Below are 17,621 nucleotides of genomic sequence, written 5' to 3' on the forward strand. Positions count from 1 at the left end.
TTGTTTTTGGATGGAATGTCCTATAAATATCAAGTAAGTCCATCTTGTTTAATGTGTCATTTAAAGCTTGTGTTTCCTTACTTATTTTCATTTTGCTTGATCTGTCCGTTGGTGAAAGTGGGGTGTTAAATTCCCATACTATGATTGTGTTACTGTCGATTTCCCCTTTTATGGCTGTTAGCATTTGCCTTATGTATTGAGGTGCTCCTATGTTGGGTGCATAAATATTTACAATTGTTATATCTTCTTCTTGGATTGATCCCTTGATCATTAGGTAGTGTCCTTCTTTGTCTCTTGTAATGGTCTTTATTTTAAAGTCTACTTTGTCTCATATGAGAATTGCTACTCCAGCTTTCTTTCGATTTCCATTTGCATGGAATATCTTTTTTCATCCCCTCACTCTTAGTCTGTATGTGTGCCTACGTCTGAATTGGGTCTCTTGCAGACAGCATATATGTGGGTCTTGTTTTTGTATCCATTCAGCTAGTCTATGTCTTTTGGTTGGATCATTTAATCCATTTACATTTAAGGTAATTATCAGTATGTATGTTCCTATTACCATTTTCTTAATTGTTTTGGCTATAATCTCTTCAAATATTTTCTCAGTCCTTTTCTTTTTCTCTTCTTCTTCTGGGATCACTATAATTCAAATGTTGGTGCATTTAATGTTGTCCCAGAGGTCTCTGAGACTGTCCTCAATTCTTTTCATTCCTTTTTCTTTATTCTGCTCTGCGGTAGTTACTCCCACTATTTTACCTTCAATGAATTCTTTTTCAGGTAGACTGCCTATTTCCTCTTCATTTGTTTGGTCTGGTGGGTTTTTACTTTGCTCCTTCATCAGCTGCATATTTCTCTGTCTTCTCATTTAGCTTAACTTACTGTGTTTGGGGTCTCCTTTTCACAGGCTGCAGGTTCATAGTTCCCATTGTTTTTGGTGTCTGCCCCCAGTGGGTTAGGTTGGTTCAGTGGGTTTTGTAGGCTTCCTGGTAGAGGGGACTTGTGCCTGTGTTCTGGTGGATGAGGCTAGATCTTGTCTTTCTGGTGGGCAGGACCGTGTCCAGTGGTGTGTTTTGGGGTGTCTGTGAACTTATTATGATTTTAGTCAGCCTCTCTGCTAATCCAGTGGTGTGTTTTGGGGTGTCTGTGAACTTATTATGATTTTAGGCAGCCTCTCTGCTAATGGGTAGGGTTGTGTTCCTGTCTTGCTAGTTGTTTGGCATGGGGCATCCAGCACTGGAGTTTGCTGACTGTTGGGTGTGGAAATCTATATTTTTACATGACCACATGGGTTTCTTACTATCAGATGAGTTTGGGGGATGCTGGCATAGTAGCCAAGGGAGTGGACTTGGGGGTTGCCAGTGCTAGATTTTCCTAAGTGGTAACCCTGGGAGAGTTTCTTAACCTCTCTGGGCCTCAGCTTCCCCATCTGTGCAATGGGAATAATAATAATCACTACCTCCTAGGGTTTCTAAGACTCTGTCTGCTCCAGGTTTTGAGAAAAGTATCTTAAAAAAGAGCTTTCCTAGTGAGTTCCCTAGCCAAGACAGCTAGTTTCCTGCTACTAAGAAAGGCACGTTAATACAGCATATAAAGGAACAGGAAAACAGAACAGGGTCCTCTTACCCAACCAATATGACAGAACCAAGTGCTGGTTTTTCATAACTGCCACAAGGTGCACTGTGCTGCTGGGTGAAACTGAAGAGCATATGCCAAGCCGGCAGAGGGGGCTGTGTAAGAACATCAGTTCAGGAGTCTGGAAATCTTATCATGAATTTCAGCTCCAACATTTACTAGAAGACTTAAGCTTTTAAAAACATCTCCGAACCTCAGTTTCATTGTTTATATTGAATGGGGGGTGATTTATCTGGGCTATTGGGAGGTTGCAGTGATCAAATGAGATAATAAACGTCAGTATGATCTTCATTTTGAAATAGAGGCTGTTTCTACAATAAATGCTCATTAAACAAAACAGAGAAACTCCCAGATACAGTTTTTAAAATCCATTACCTATAATCTACCCAGTCCAAGACAACAATATGGACTTTTTTTCTAGTTTCCTAACATTCATGACTTGGGGTTGGGCTTTTTGAAGAAAAAAATTTGATTCTCATGTTCTGATCATAGGGTATATACAGTTTTACACTTTATTTTCTATTTAATATTATCCCATTTGTATTTTTGCATCTTTGAAATGGCTGCACAAGACCACCATTTACTTCAACAGTCCCCTATTGTTGGACGCTGCTTTCCTACAAACCTTGTGCTGTTATAAAAATCACTGTCATGAACATCTCTGTGCTTTACTATTTTAAATATATTTGTACTTTTCTTTTAAAGTAATTCCCAGGGAATATGGAATTACTGAGTCAACAGCACACAATTCCAATTTGTAAAATGCTATTTAAAACCACAGAATGTAATGCAGTGGAAGGACTGGTTACAGCTCATATTTTCAAATTTTTCCTGCAACAGGCACAGGACTGTCCTCAGTACCCCGGGAATAACCCACAGAGCAGCGGAGAATCCTTGTGTCAGTCCTAAAGGCACGAATAAGTTAACAGGGATGACAGAGATGAAATCAGCAGAAACCCAGCCCTCAAGGAGCCCTCACTATGGAAAACAGAACAATATCTTCATAAATAACATCAGCAGATCCAGCCTCTGCTCAACCATTTAGGAGCTGTGCTAACGTGGGCCAGACGTTTCATCTCTCTGGGTTCCCACCCAAAAATGAGAATCTCACACCAGATGTCCTCTTAGATCCTTTCAGCTCTGGCAGTTCTCCGATTCTCCCCCAAAACCGTAGTCTGTGTCTTCTAGCAGGGATTCCAAAGAGCTTTCCTGTGCAGACTGAGCGCTCAGCACTCGGGTATGTGAAAGATGGGACCAAGTGTACAGTGGGCAGAGCAGGCCAGTGACCCTTCTGCCAGCTCCAGACTTGGGTTGAGCTGCCATACAGTGCGGAGGGTTTGCCCGGGCAAGGACACACTTGATGTTCAGACTCCCGGTCCATGATTTTCTCTGCAAAGCCAGACTCAGTACTTGGGAGAGACAGGTGTCTCTTCCCCCATGGGCATGCTGTTTCCTTTTCTAGCTTTGGAAGTAGTCAATCCTACCCAAGTACAATGGAACTCTATTCATCCATGAAGATAAAAGGCTATACCATCCAGACCCGAAATGAAAATATTTCCATGCCCAAGTGTAAACAAAACGAACATGTTAGAAATGGCATGATGTAAATTTCACTAATATTTTTGTTTTTAAAATACTTTAAAGCAGTCCAAATCAATCTCAAATTATCAGCTTAAATGTAAGCTTACGTTCATGTGTAGCATCTGATTTTAGAGACAATGGAGGGATGAATCCAAAATATCTCCTTCCCGTAGTTCGATGTTCTTGCTATTGAACTCGGATTGCCTTGAGATGCTCCTTGCAGCTAAGAAGATAAACAGGTAACCGATAGAGTCACAGATAGGGATATATTCCTGTGCTTAAAAAGAGGGAGTGGAGTCTATGTTATTGGCCCTAATTCGTCACCCCTCCCTGTGTCCATGCCCTTCATGACATATTTGTTGTATATTTCTCTGCCCTTTGACTTTAAGCTCAGCCCTGTGACTTGCTTTGGCCCACAGGATGTTCACAGATGTGAGTGGAGGCTTGAAATGTGCTTGCGTGATTGTGCTTGCAAAGATAGACTTGCTCTTTTGCTTCTCTGCCATCATTCTAAGATCATATCCTGGTTAGCCTGCTGGTTCCAGAGGAGAATGAGGGAGAGAGAGGCACATGGATCAGAGCTGTCTCAACTGCGGCGTCCTGAAGCAGAATCTCTCCAATCAACCCACAGATGTGTGAGCAATAATAAATGATTACTGTTTCAAGTCACTGAGTTTTGGCATGGCTTGTTCTGCAGCTTTGCTGTGGCAATAGCTAACCGATACAGAAGGGAGCTTGTTACAGAAGGGAGTTTATATTTGCCTACGAATAAAATACCAAATAAAAATAAGCTTTATTTGTTGTAAAATATAGACATTAAGACCTCCTACACGGTAGGCAGCCTAGATTGGGTTGTCACCTTTATGATCTGGGGCCAATTACCTTCTCTTGGCCTCAGGTTCCACATCTGTTAAATGCGATGCCTGTGTAAGTAGATTGACTGTCAGGATTAAATCTGAGAGTGCGTGAGAAACATTTAACACAGGGCCCACCCGCCGCAAGCACTCAATAGACAGCTAAGCTGTTAATTAGCCTAGCATGTTCTAAACTCCTACACAACTTAAGAGTGCATACTACAAAATTCAGCACATATCTAGAAAAATAATCGATAGATAAGATAATCATTCTGATGGGCAAGTATTTTCTCACCCAGAAGACAAGCATTTTGAAAGCAAAACCAGTTTCTGGTTCTGACCCAGAAGGATGGGGGACCTCTGTGAGCACTTTGAGTGAAGTCAAATCATTTATTCCTTTTTTCACTGCTTTTTACATCCTTCTGATGATAAAAGAAATGGTGTCCACTGGTACTAGCGCATCTTCAGCACCTTTCTGACAAAGGACACAGCATAATCTCCCTTTTTAATGAAGAAAGAGAAGGCCTGGGGCTCAGAAGGCCTTAGGCAAGAAACAATTATTTTGATGGTTACTTTGTATTGGTGTTAAGTGGCGCAGTTAGTGGGGTTTTTTTCCATTTATAGAAGTGATACAAACTTCCTCTTAAAAATAAATTTAATTTAAAAATTAAGTCTGTTTGAATAGAAGAATAGGTAAATGATAGGACAAGCTGTATTTGGATCAGACAAAAAGCATAAAGTTGGAACTTGAACGAATGATGTTTAGAAATCACTGAGTTAATAAATACTTAAGTGATTAAAGCAGAAGGCCTGTTCACAAATGGAATTTAGAAATTATATCTGCTCTGCTAAAGCATTCACTACTTCAGATCTGATTTAGTGATTGACTTTATTTTCCATTTAGTGATCTACTGATTGGCCCTATTTTCCTACCCCTGATTTTAGCCCAAATAACCGGATTTGACGGTGTTGCTGGTCTAAAAGCATAAGGAACACTTCTAAAAAATCAGCATAACATTTCTCATTTCAACACCCTGGGCACTGACAACCAGCCCCTTTCAATAGTCTGAAGGAAAAAAAAAAAATACAGATTCTGTGTTTTCCAATTTTATTGGAGCCGGCAGGAACCATCTGCACACATGCAGACATGCAGGGTGACACCCATGACTCCAATAGGCTGGCAAATTAGGCCAAGTGTATCTTTGTGTCTACAATTATCAATTTCAAATCCGGGAACGATGTCTATAGAACAGAATCAGAGAGAAACAGGGCTCTCTCTCTCGTGTCTCCATGCAAACAGCCATTGTTCAAGACCAATTAGCATTACTGGTGGTCCCTTCTTCCTGAGGCTTACACTTCTGGGCTGGGAGCATCTGCTGTACATTTTTCATTTCTTTCCCATTTTGAACAATTTGGTCCCTAAGATCTGTTTCCTTGTGGCTTCCTGGAGTTCTGATGACAAACCGCCACACTTTGTTCCTGTCCTCTAAGGCCTGAAGGGCACTGGAGAACATGCAAAATTTGTTTCTAATTTCGCATCTGCCAAAACATTCCTGGGGTAACAATACAAGCCTGTAAAAATAGGATGCACCATCCCTCTAATTCCACAAAATAAACAAATCCAAAAGGAAATCAAACACAGTCCTTGAAAACGCATATTTTTTGCACCCAGTCCCCCTTTCCTTAGCTGGTGAAAACTTGTTCCTGAACCATGATTTCAGATTGCGTATTTATCCTTTTATGTTTACAACAAATATCATGACATAAGCAAATGAAAAGAAACACTCGGGTTTTCTTCTTCTTCTGGGTTTCATGTTTTGTAAAATGAATGTCCCCAAAGACAATTTAAGAGAATGTGGAATCCAATTTCCCCACTGGTGTTAGGAGTTTTATTTTTAACTCAACTACTCAAAATAATAGACGTTCCCCATGTACTCTTATCCGCAGTTGGAGTACACATAGGCACAAAGCAGAATCATCTTTCCATTTTCGTTTTCAGATAATTCAGGGAACTTAGAGTTCTGAATTCCTGAATCTTGGCCAAGGTGATGTCATTAAATCTATAATGAAAACAGTGTCACTGGGAGAATTAATTCATTATGGTGGAATTAAGTTAAATCCTTTATGATATGCCATTAAGTACCCAAACTAACGTGCTTGCATCAACCTGAATGAAGCACATTCAAACACAAAAAAGAAAAACAAGTTCCAACCTCAAACCTCATAGAATATTAAGTAACTTTCAAAGTTAAATTCATTTAACTATTAAAATATTTATAAATCTCATGGTATTTAAGCATCTTAAGATGTCTTAAAAGCTGCAGTGGCCAAATACTTTGTGGTTTATACAACATCTTTGCCTAACAGAGTATAACTTACTATATAAATCATTATTATGTATTTTATAAATGTTTCTGCCTTGTTACTCGGTTCCTACAACAGCCAAATAGCACAAGAATTGCCCAACATTTCAATAATCCTCAAAATATTACTATCTCAGTCCAAAATATTACTATCTCAGCATTGCCAGAGTTTGAAGTAACTGGGTCAAGACTTTAAGGACATTTCTCATCCCCAAGTCTACCATATAATCAGCAAATACTTATTTTGTTAGGGCCTGCAGAGAGAAATAAACAAATGGAATCCATTCCCTGTCCTCTAGGATTTTACAGTTCAGTCTGGAGCCATAATGTATGCGTGTAAAAAAATCTATCCCCTAGAACCTGGCCAGTAAAGGAAGAACTACACGACTATTAACCTAGCACTTACAAGGGGCTATTTCTGCTTCTGACACCAAATTTCTGCTGAGTCCAGGGAAACTTGCCACTTCCTCTCTATATCCTGGCTCACCACATAACTTATCTAGAATAATGACTGCTTATGAAGGGGGTTGGGTTTCTTAGAGAAAAAAAAAAATTATGTTGGTATTCAATGTGAAAACTCAAATGTTAATAGTTCGGGTTTTTTTTTTTTAAATAAAGGTTACTGCTTCAAAAACTAGGTCATTTCATACTGGTGAAAGAACATACATTTTTAAGAGATACTGAAAAAAAATCCCAATTGTGTTCAAAGCATCCTACTTCTGACACATGCCTGTTAAGCGACAAATGGAAAAATTTCCCGAGCTCAGTAAAATGACTTGACAATAGGCTGTGTAGAGTTTCTACCGAAGCTGGCTGTCAAAAAAGTTGTAGCAATCATGCATTCCATCATTAATGATGACCAGCCAAGCTCTTTGTCTGCAAAGACCATGGACCAAACATTGACATAGCCCGGACCGGCTGTGCAAGCCTTTTTTGTTGCCACCTTGCAAAAAGAAATTTTATTTTTAAAGATTTGCTCTCATTACAACAAATATCACCCCAAACCCTTGAAATAACAAAAAGAATTCCGAGGCCTAGCCAATGACCTGCTTGCTTTATACAATATTGATAGGGCAACCCCTGGGCAACAAAGGAATTCTGATGGTGCCTTGGTTCTCTTTGTAATGGGATTTGGTCAGGATCAGGAAAAGCATGTATTTATTTTTTATTTATTTAAAACATATAACCTCCCTGCTTCTCAAAAGGTTTAGGATCTCCTGCAAAAACAAAAACCAGTACACAACGGAAAAACTATCTGCGTTAAGACTGGTACGAATATAAAAATAAAATGTTTTAAAAGCAAGAATAAAAGGAAGGTAAGAAAATAATCAAACACATTATTAGCCTAGGCAAATACAGCTCCTATAATTGAGCATTAAATGAACTTAGATGTAGTATTTCCTGTTCAAGAAACAAGCAGGACAGAAACTCAGCTGGGATACCAGAATGACTTACCAGACTTAACCAGCTGTTTTGTTTTCAGCTGGCTTCCTCTCCAACTGGTGGGTCCTCATGCTGTACTAGTTGTTAAATATTTTTATCATCACCCCAGGAGCCAGGCAGAGAAGAGGCACTCAATTAATGGTAGCAGTTCAATACTTTTGTCCTGCATTCCCAGCAGCCATATCACCTGCAGTATTCAGTTAATATATATTTGCAATATACAGAAAATATATTCATGTTTTCCCTTTGAGCAGCTGCCTGCTAAGTGCCTTCTGCCAGCAAAAGAAGACAAGGAGTCGATCTTTCTTTGGGTTCTGTTTTCCTTAATAGGCGAAATGAGCACAAGAGGCCACAGTTCTACTGATGTTTACCGAAAATCTGATTCTTCTTCCTAACAGAGACTTTGCAACCACATTACAAATAAATCGAATACCGCAGTGGGGTACCCCAATTCTGCTCTATTGCTGAGGAGTATGCAAACATGAGATGGAGTTTCAAGTTTACAGGAAAAGGCAGGAGTGAGGGGCCTCTCTCTCCTTTTCTCAGATTTCCTTTATATTTAAGCTTCCCACCTTTGGGAGAGTTCATGGAGCTAATTGTGCATTTTCCCTTGTGTGAGTAAAGGACAAGTTGCCTGCTTTCACTTCAAATTGCCTGGCCCTCAGTCAACATCGCCATAAATGTGACAGATGAATATTAAATCCAAATATTTTATTGGTACAGATAAATAGGATTTGTAAAAAGAGTCAAATTAACAATCCATTACATACTAATGGGTTCTAATCAATAAGTTTAATTTGACTAAAAGGAGATGGGCGGGGGTGGGGGGGTGGGGGTAGGGGAGGAGAGACTCAATTACACCCAAATGGTGCAATTTAAAATTATAAAGGTGATTGACTTCTACAACTTTTGAGCTATATTCTGACTTAGGGGCTTATGGAACCAAGGCCTGAGCTATGCTGAAAGTGGACTTCTGGCTGTGGTCTCCACACTCACATTTCCGATTATTTTTCTTTTTAAAATATTGCTTTAAATACCAAAAAAAAATGCAGAAAATAATAAAAACAAGCTCTCACAACCCAAAAAGAAAAAAAATATGTGTTAACGTCAGATTTGCATCAGATTATTTTAATACAAATAAATCAGTGCACATAAAACAAAAGTGTTTTTCGTCCCCCTCTCTGTCTCAACCTCTGTTCTTTTCCTTCTCCTTCCCCAGAGGCTGGGCTGAATGTTGTGTGTTTCCTTCTTGCCCTTAGTTCTGTACTCTCGTTAAATATATAGGGCTCCATAAGTCAGCACAGTATCACTGGATGTGTTTGTGAAATTCTACCACTGGCTTTTCCCACTTGACACCCTAAGTCATCTCTTTTAATATTCCAGTTTGTGACTTTTTAAAATTTTTTTATTTATTTTTCCTCCATTCATTCCTCTACTGTCAGGCAATTGGAAGGAGCCAACTTACTAAGGTTATTCTGTCATCAGTCAGGAGAAAGGTGCCCACATCCCTTGGTTATAGATGTAGATTTCATTCAGGTCCTAGGACAGGGCACACAGCCTCATCTATGGGAAGATCTACATCCTCTCCTCCACGGCTCAACCACGGGAGATCCAAGGTACAAAAATATCCCCTCCTCCTCCTTGGCCACTGTTCTTGAATTTTATGCGAGGTCGCCGATCCGTTTGGCTCAAGCTGGCAGGAGCCTTTGAGCGTGAAACGTGCCCTCCTTCCCTCTTTTCTCTCCCACTCTGTGGCAATAGACAGAACCAAAATAAAGAAGGAAACAGACAACGCTTTTATTTGCAGCGGCTTCTGCCTCTTCAGACGGGGCATCTGCGGCGCATCCATAATCCTTGTGTCAGCCTGCTCCCTAGCGTCGCCGGCCAGGTCCAGCATCTGACAGTCTCCAATCTGAAGCTGCCAGCAGCTCCTTTCTAAGAAGCGGCTCACAGCTCCAGCCACCCTGCCGCAGAAGAGGAACAAAGCCCAGCGGACTATCTTGCTATCTTCTGGGTGGCAAGGAAATCTCAATTATACACCCAAGGGATGTGGTTTATGAAAAACTAGAAAGAATGTTTAAATTGTATACGTAAATTGTTTTGTTTTACAAGCTGGGGTAAATCAGCACATTTGCAGCCCATATTTATCTGATCCACTCCATAAGACTCTTTTTGAATGTATGCCATTGATGTGGGATAGATGCCTATCCAAAACATAACCGACCCCCTAAATTCAATTAGGGCATTAGGGGGGAAAATGGAAATTTTGCTCTGGGGTTAGTCAAGACTGCTGAGAACTTCTCGGAATAGTTCCTTGGCTGTAACCGAAGATTGAAATCGAAGGATACAATTTCCAGCGGATGCCGAGTAGTCAGAATATTGGCTCGGGCTCGCCCTTTTAAGGAAAAGATGGCAAAGGAAATGCCCTCCTTTTACCTGATTTCTAGCTCATTTTAAAAACTCTCTCCTTTGTGTCTCCCCCAACATAGCATATTCAACATTTACTGAACTAGATATAGGTTTCCTTAATGTTCTCTATCCTGATGATCATAAACGGTGGAAGATGAGAATACCAAATTCCACAGATCAAACCATAAACTGGAAAAAAAAAATACCCCAAGGAAGAAAATATTTGAAGACAGTGTTTTATTTTTGTGCAACTCTTAGCAGCAGAGCACACCCCGAGGATGTGGTTGATGAAAAAGTAGGAGTGTTTAAATGTTATATGTAAACTTGTTTTGTTTTGCAAGCTGGGGTAAATCACAGAGAGAGGTCACAGCGATGAGAAAAGTTTGAAGCGGCCTGGGAGCCTAAGCAGGAATAATCTCCTGGCTTTGACCGTGGGCTGCTGAGCCCTAATCACTGATAACAGCCATCAAGCAACCGAGGGGCTCCACTTCATATTGATGTGGCATTTACTTCTCCAGAAAGTCCCCCACTCCAGCCGGCACTTACGGCGAGATAATTAATAGTCCCCTGAGTTATAGATTCTGAGCTAAAGGTAACACTACATAATAGAAGTCAAGGTCACCCATAATACAGTAGCTTCTATAACAAAGGGGATTATTACTGCAATTACCGTCCTGTTGGAAAGATTTTATAAGTTTTCATCTTTTTAATTCTTAAATCTTCCTCTTGCCAGTCAAGTTTAAACTCGCCGATTTATGATAGAGGAATAAAAAGCCTCTCCCACAAAAGCTTTCTCCCCCGAGCATTCAAGCGGCTTCTGGGGAGGTGGAGAGACAGAAGATGGTGATCGTATTTAGCAGCAAGGCCTTCGAAGAGTTTCCACAGGCTGGACCCCTCTGCTTTGCTTTGCTCCTTCCTATGTTGTATCAAACACTAAAACACACTCAAATCCCACCTTAGATGTACTTTTTTTTTTTTTTTTTTTGCTGCACAAAATGGGAAAGAAGTTTCTAGTTTTGTGTATAACATTATTTATTCATTTTCAGTGGCTAGTGTTCTTTTCTCCTTTTGCAGCCAGGGATTTTTTTCTTCCCCAAGTCTCAAACATTTTCGAAGGCCCTTGAAAAGTTTGGGCCTCTGGCCTTTTGCCTAGTTTGTCCAGTGAAGGCAACAGCTCTGTTTACCAAAACCTAAATTGGACTTGAACCCAAAAGCATGTTTCCCACCCAAACTATTTAGTATCTAAATTTGCTCCTGGCTGGAAGAACTCTAATTCCTGTCACTTAAACCAAAAACAAACGAACAAACAAACAAACAAACCATAAAAAAACCACAACCAAAACAGAACCTGTTTTAAAAGCTTCAAAAAAAAAGAGTTCAGGTCTAAAAACTGTACTTAATTTAATAAGACATCCTGCCCAAAGACGCTCAGAAGCTCTGTGTGCCATTTGGGTGAGCCTCATGAGCATGGTGATGACAGACAGCATCACACAAGTGCTTTCTGAAATGGTTTCTAACTAACACTGCACTCATTTTTATGACCTAGACAGTCTTGCCGTCTTTCTGTTTGGGACAAAAGAGCAAGCAGACACAATCATCTTTTGAGAATGATGGCATCGTCATTGTCTGCATAGCAGGACTGTAATTAAGCACCAGAAATAGGACAGCTGAGAACAGACAAAGAGAGGGGAAGGGAGGGACGGTGAACCGGCGTCGCGGCGAGAGGCCTCAGCAAAGATAGTAGCTGAAATCGAGTAACACGCATGGATGAGGTCATCCTGGGAAAGACTGTGTGTCCGCATGGAAAAAATGTGAAGCAGGCCAGAGGAGGGGAGGCCCAATGAGCCGCTTAGTGTTTGGGGCCCAGCACACATGCCCCTCCTCCAGGCAGACCTCAGGGATGTCTCCTGGAAGAATTATTCATGTACCAAATATTTATGGAGGGCCTGCTATGGCCAAACATTGTTTTAGGTGCTGGAGATTTCCCAGGGTGGACATAAGGCTGGTATAACTCTGTAGGCTAAAGAAGGCCAGGGCACTGGAGCTGAGGATGCTGGAGGGTGGAGTAGGGGGTGAGATCAGAGAGGTGGGTGGGGCTTCATCACATGGGATCTGTGGACTCCAGGTGAGGAGTTTGAATTGGGGTCTCTGTTGGAGGGTTGTAAGCGTGGAGCTGATGTGATCCTTCACTCGCACAGAACTGTGTGTATTCACAGGGACCCTGCTTTCCAGGCTTCTCACCTTTGACCTGGTGCTTACAGGCAACGTACACCCATAGCAGCCACCTCATCAATGTGCACGGAACTGAAAATGGGTCAGGATTTAGGTGAATGCGCAGACTGTGAATGCCCACTTATTCTGGGTGCTACCCACAGACCTCACTTATGCTCAGCAGGGTGGTGGATGATGACAAATAAAACGAGAGCTGATTCTGAAACTAAACTCGTCTGGAGGGTTCCAAGAGGACACCAACCAAACCTTAATTGTCTTTGACTTCTCTCATCCCATAGCTGATGGAGGCACATAAAAATGTATTTCTTTCCAGAAATCAAAAGGCCAATCATGAGTCATTTAATAGCCACCCAAGTATAACCCCCATGGAGGATTGAATAAGAACACATGTGTGAAAGTAGTACACAGGAATTCATTACATACATGAGCAAATGAATGAGTGAGTCGTTACATACGTGAGCAAATGAATGAATGGATTTCATCATCTGTGCCTCAGAAGGTGTCAAGAATTTGGGGCCTAGATATCCTGCTTTGCTGCCTGAAGAAAAAGGATTCCCTTATTCCAGCTCTCAGCGGTTCCCCTGAGTTATTTAGAGATCCTCTTTAGTGAGTGGAGTCACGAAGCATCAGAGCACCAAGGCTAACCACAGCTGAAAACTCTGAGGCCCAGAGAGGGGAAGTGACTTGCCCAAGGTCACACAGCCAAACCAGGACTGGAATTCTACACTGTGCTCCTTCCAGTGTGTTCTGCTTCCTCCTTTTAGGATAAAGAAGGGCAGGAGAAATTGATGGAGAACACACACCTGTGAGCATTAACTAACAAAGGGGGACCTGAACGGCAGGTAGAAATCTCTCTCACTTTCCTCACTGGCCCTGATCTGTAGTCCCATGACAGGGTCCTTTCAGCAGGAAACTCTAGGGTATGGGATTTCTAGGGCAAGGACTAGAAGAGGGGCATGAGCTTTGGGTGGGCACAGCCCCTTAGTTTCCTCATCTGTAAAGTGGGTATAATTACAATACCTATTTAACAAGGTAGTAGTGTGGTAAATTAATCTACAAAAAGTTTGTCACAATGCCCGGCATGTGATTAAGTCCTCAATAAATAGTAGCCATTGTCAACATTGTTTTTTGGGGGTTTTTTTAATCATAGAAAATATAGAAAACACACATACAAAAAAATCACCCATTATCCCAAACCTGGAAATAACCCTAGTTAATACTCTGGAGATTATCTTTGCAGTCTTTCCTCCAAGCTTACATAATATATATGACATATAAGCATATATATGTTATACATAATATATACACTATTTCATACTTTACTCATCAATCTCGGGCACATAATAAACATTTCCCATGTCATCAAATTCTTGCAAAAATATGATTTTCAGGGGTCTTTTAACCAATCTCCTATCACTGGTAATTCAGGTTTGTCAACTTTTTGCTATTGCAAATAGGGCTTCAGTAATTATTCTTATACATAAATCTTTATAAATATTTATGGTAATTTCTTCAGGAGAATCCCTAAACGTTGACTTGCTGGGTCACAGGGCATGCATATTTTTCAAGCTTTGGCTAGAAATTGCCAAAGCGCCCTCCAAAAAGTTTGGATCACTTCAAACCCACCTAAGCAGGGTACAAGAGTTTATGTTCACATCTCCACCAACCCTGGGTAGCATCACTTTAAATACATTTACCTTTTAGATAGGCCCAAAATATTGCATCTTGTTTTAAATTTCTTGATTGCTATGAAATTATGAAGGTTGAACTTTCATTTGTATTGATTCATTTAGGAACTTCTTAGTTAAGTCTTTTACCTATTTTTCTACCAGTCGAACTAATGCGCCTTAGTTGAACCAGTCTGTAAGAGGATGTTGTATAACTGGGATGCTAATGTTCCGTCACAGTGTTGACTGAACTATTTCTGCCGTATTTTGCTTGTAGGCTTTTAGTATTTTCATCAAAACTTTGGAAGAACAAAAGCTTGGCATCACGTGCATTGGGGTCTGATATCTAGTCATGGGTGACTAGACAATCTCATTCCCGTTCATTCCTGTTCCCCAAACTGTCATCCATGTGGGACAGGAGTCGCTCCAATAGGGTTCCACTTTGGTGACCATTTGAGTTCTCTTTCGCATCCACTGGAGCCCCAGCACCACCCACCTTCCGGTAAAGACCATCTTTAGGGCCTGGTGGTATCTGCACTTGGACTCCTCATTCCCTATTCCCAGGATATACATCTAACACCCAAAGGCTCTGGTGGGTCCCAGGTAAGGGATATTGTCTTTGAATAAAGCGAGGGAAGCAGGGGACGAAAGGAAGGGTAACAGCTGGGGTTTTTAAAGCAAACTAATTTAAGTGAGAAAATCAACTTTCCTTCTGAACAATGTGGCAACAACCTGAAAGCTGTGAAAAATGGTGCTAAAGCTAAGGAACTTGTGAGGAAAAGCTTTTATCAAAAGCCCAAGGGGGAAGCTGACTGTTTCTGTGCTTACAAAGGACCTCCCCAGCCTGCAGGGATAACCCACCATGACTCTTCCTTAACCCTTCAAGGATCTCCTCATCGGCCCCATGGGTGACCTCTGAACAGGAGCCACGTCGTAACTTTGGTTGATGTGATGGACATTCACGCCCCCAGCTTTACTCTCCCTCCTTCTAGTGACAGGACTCCCATTTCTCTCTGGCAAATCCCATTCTTGGTTCATGTGTTTGAGGGAAAGTTGGCTCCAAAATCAGCTCAAGGGGTGGGGATTTGACCCACGCTCGGCCAGCCACAGCTGTGCCATACTTGTGGTCTCAGCTATCTGTGTGAGGATGGGCACACGATTCATTTCAGGCCAGTGAGAGTCAAGCCCAGCACCCCGGCCCAAACCTTCAGGGCTCAGAGCTCTGAAAGCCTGGCACTGCTGGTGGCCATCTCGCCATCCTGGGAGCCCATAGGGAGAAGCCAAAGGGAGAGATGGGGATTAGTGAGACCATGGACAAAGCCAGGCCTAGATTTTCAGTGTTGTGAGCCACTCAACTCCCTATTTTAAAATTAGCCCTTTTGAGTTGCGTTTCGATCACTGACTGTGGAAGGAGTCCTAAAGAATACAATCTAGTCCATCAATTGGATCTCTGCCTTGAACAACTGAATTGTAGATACCCATTAACCCAAACCCAGACGAGGTTCCGGACGTCCCTGTTCAGTGTGTGTGGGGGCGGGGTGGGGGGCATTGGTAGCCCAGTGAGCTTCTAGGAAAGACACCTGGAAACGTATGTGAGGAATAGCTGAAGAAAGCAGAGGAGGACTCCAGGGAGATGTGACAGCCTGTTGTCATGGAGACCCCACAGCATAGACCATTGGAGGAAGGATTTTTAGAGCTGGGTTTTAACTCAATATGAGGAAAAGTTACTGACTCTCGGATGTGAGGAGGTAGTGAGTTCCTCTCCCCTGGGGGCATACAAGAGGAGAGTGCCTAACAGGATGTCATTGGAGAGGTTCAAGGATCACATGCAGGTTGAACTACTGATAGATACCCTTGACGTTCCCGCTAACCCTGAGCCATGATGCATCTGTTTCCCGGATGCAGAGGTTGGCGTTCGAATCAGGTCTTCCTCATTTGCGACCCAGCTTTTCCTGCAGGGAAATAATGTTTATGAAGGTAGAGAGATGCTATGGAGATGATTAAAGTGACAGATTCAATGCATAAAGCAAGAAACAGAAATTGCCCTTAAGAGTATGGCTCCTACAACCGACCCCAAACCCTTGCCAACTTCTCCTGTTACCCAACACTTACACACACATTAGGGGGCTCCCCGAAAAGGAACTTAGCTCCCAGAGACCCAGATTTGCAGGCTGGGTAGATGTGGGGGGCAGGGCTGATATCCGGACACTGCACCAAGGTTTGCCTTACTTGGGTGTCAGGAGGCCCCGATGGCTAAAGGGCTCTTGTCTTGGTCAGTTCCTACTAAATATGGGATTCTTGATCTCACTGCTGTTCTCTCTTCTCCTCTCAATCCAGAATCACCTGTTCTTTTCTAAAATGGAATCTGAGTCATTCACCCTCCCGTGCTCTTAACACAAGTGGCATTGCTATGTCTCTTTCAGGTTTTTGTTATTTTTTTTAATAGTATAGATTACCATTATATTGTACATTCAGATTGGGGGCATTATTTTGAGAATCATTTAATATTAAAAAAATTGTTTCTAGTTACTGGTGTTTGTTTTTCCATTTTGATACTTTTAAAGTGTGTGTGTACAAGCGTGTGCTTGTACATGCATACTTTGTTGCTATTGTTCAAGTCCAGTTAAAAAGTTCATGCAAAAAAAAATTTCCGAGATACAGATTAGCTGTTTATAGGCTCCTTCTTTTTTTTTTTTTTTTTTTTTTTTTTTTTTTTGCGTTACGCGGGCCTCTCACTGCTGTGGCCTCTCCCGTTGCGGAGCACAGGCTCCGGACGCGCAGGCCCAGCGGCCATGGCTCACGGGCCCAGCCGCTCCGCGGCATGTGGGATCTTCCCAGACCGGAGCGCGAACCCGCGCCCCCTGCATCGGCAGGCCGACTCCCAACCACTGCGCCACCAGGGGAGCCCTAGGCTCCTTCTTTTTTAAAGAATCTATTTATTTTGCCGTGTCAGCCATACCTGCACTACAGGTGTTTTTATGACCTTTCTGTAGGTCTAATAGAACCATTGGGAGGAAGCTATCTTTTTACTAAACTTCCTTTAAAAAAAAGAAATGAGAAGCTTTCCCTTCATCTCAGCATCTTTCCTCTCTCCTTCTTCTGTTAGTGACTTTTCCCCTCTCCCTCATTTGGGTAAATACTTATCATGCCTGGGACTCTTCTGATCCATAATCCACCAAAAATAAAAAGTACAGATGTTTTCCAAATGGGCCAAAATGGACATTTTCCATATCTCACTCCTCAGGGTATTTTATTACTGATTTTTATTTAGGGGAAAAGATGCATCATCCCTTTTGGCAATGAAACCAAAGCTACGGCCTGTCTTTAAAAGCTATGTCCTTGTAACCCTGATGGGAACACCTGGTATGAGTGCACCTGTAATTAGAAAACTTTTCCTAAAATAAAAATGCCAAAATACCAACAACGTTATCTTCGGGGTC

Source organism: Physeter macrocephalus, chromosome 17 (genome assembly GCF_002837175.3).
Source record: "Physeter macrocephalus isolate SW-GA chromosome 17, ASM283717v5, whole genome shotgun sequence".
In the NCBI taxonomy this organism is placed as follows: domain Eukaryota; kingdom Metazoa; phylum Chordata; class Mammalia; order Artiodactyla; family Physeteridae; genus Physeter; species Physeter macrocephalus.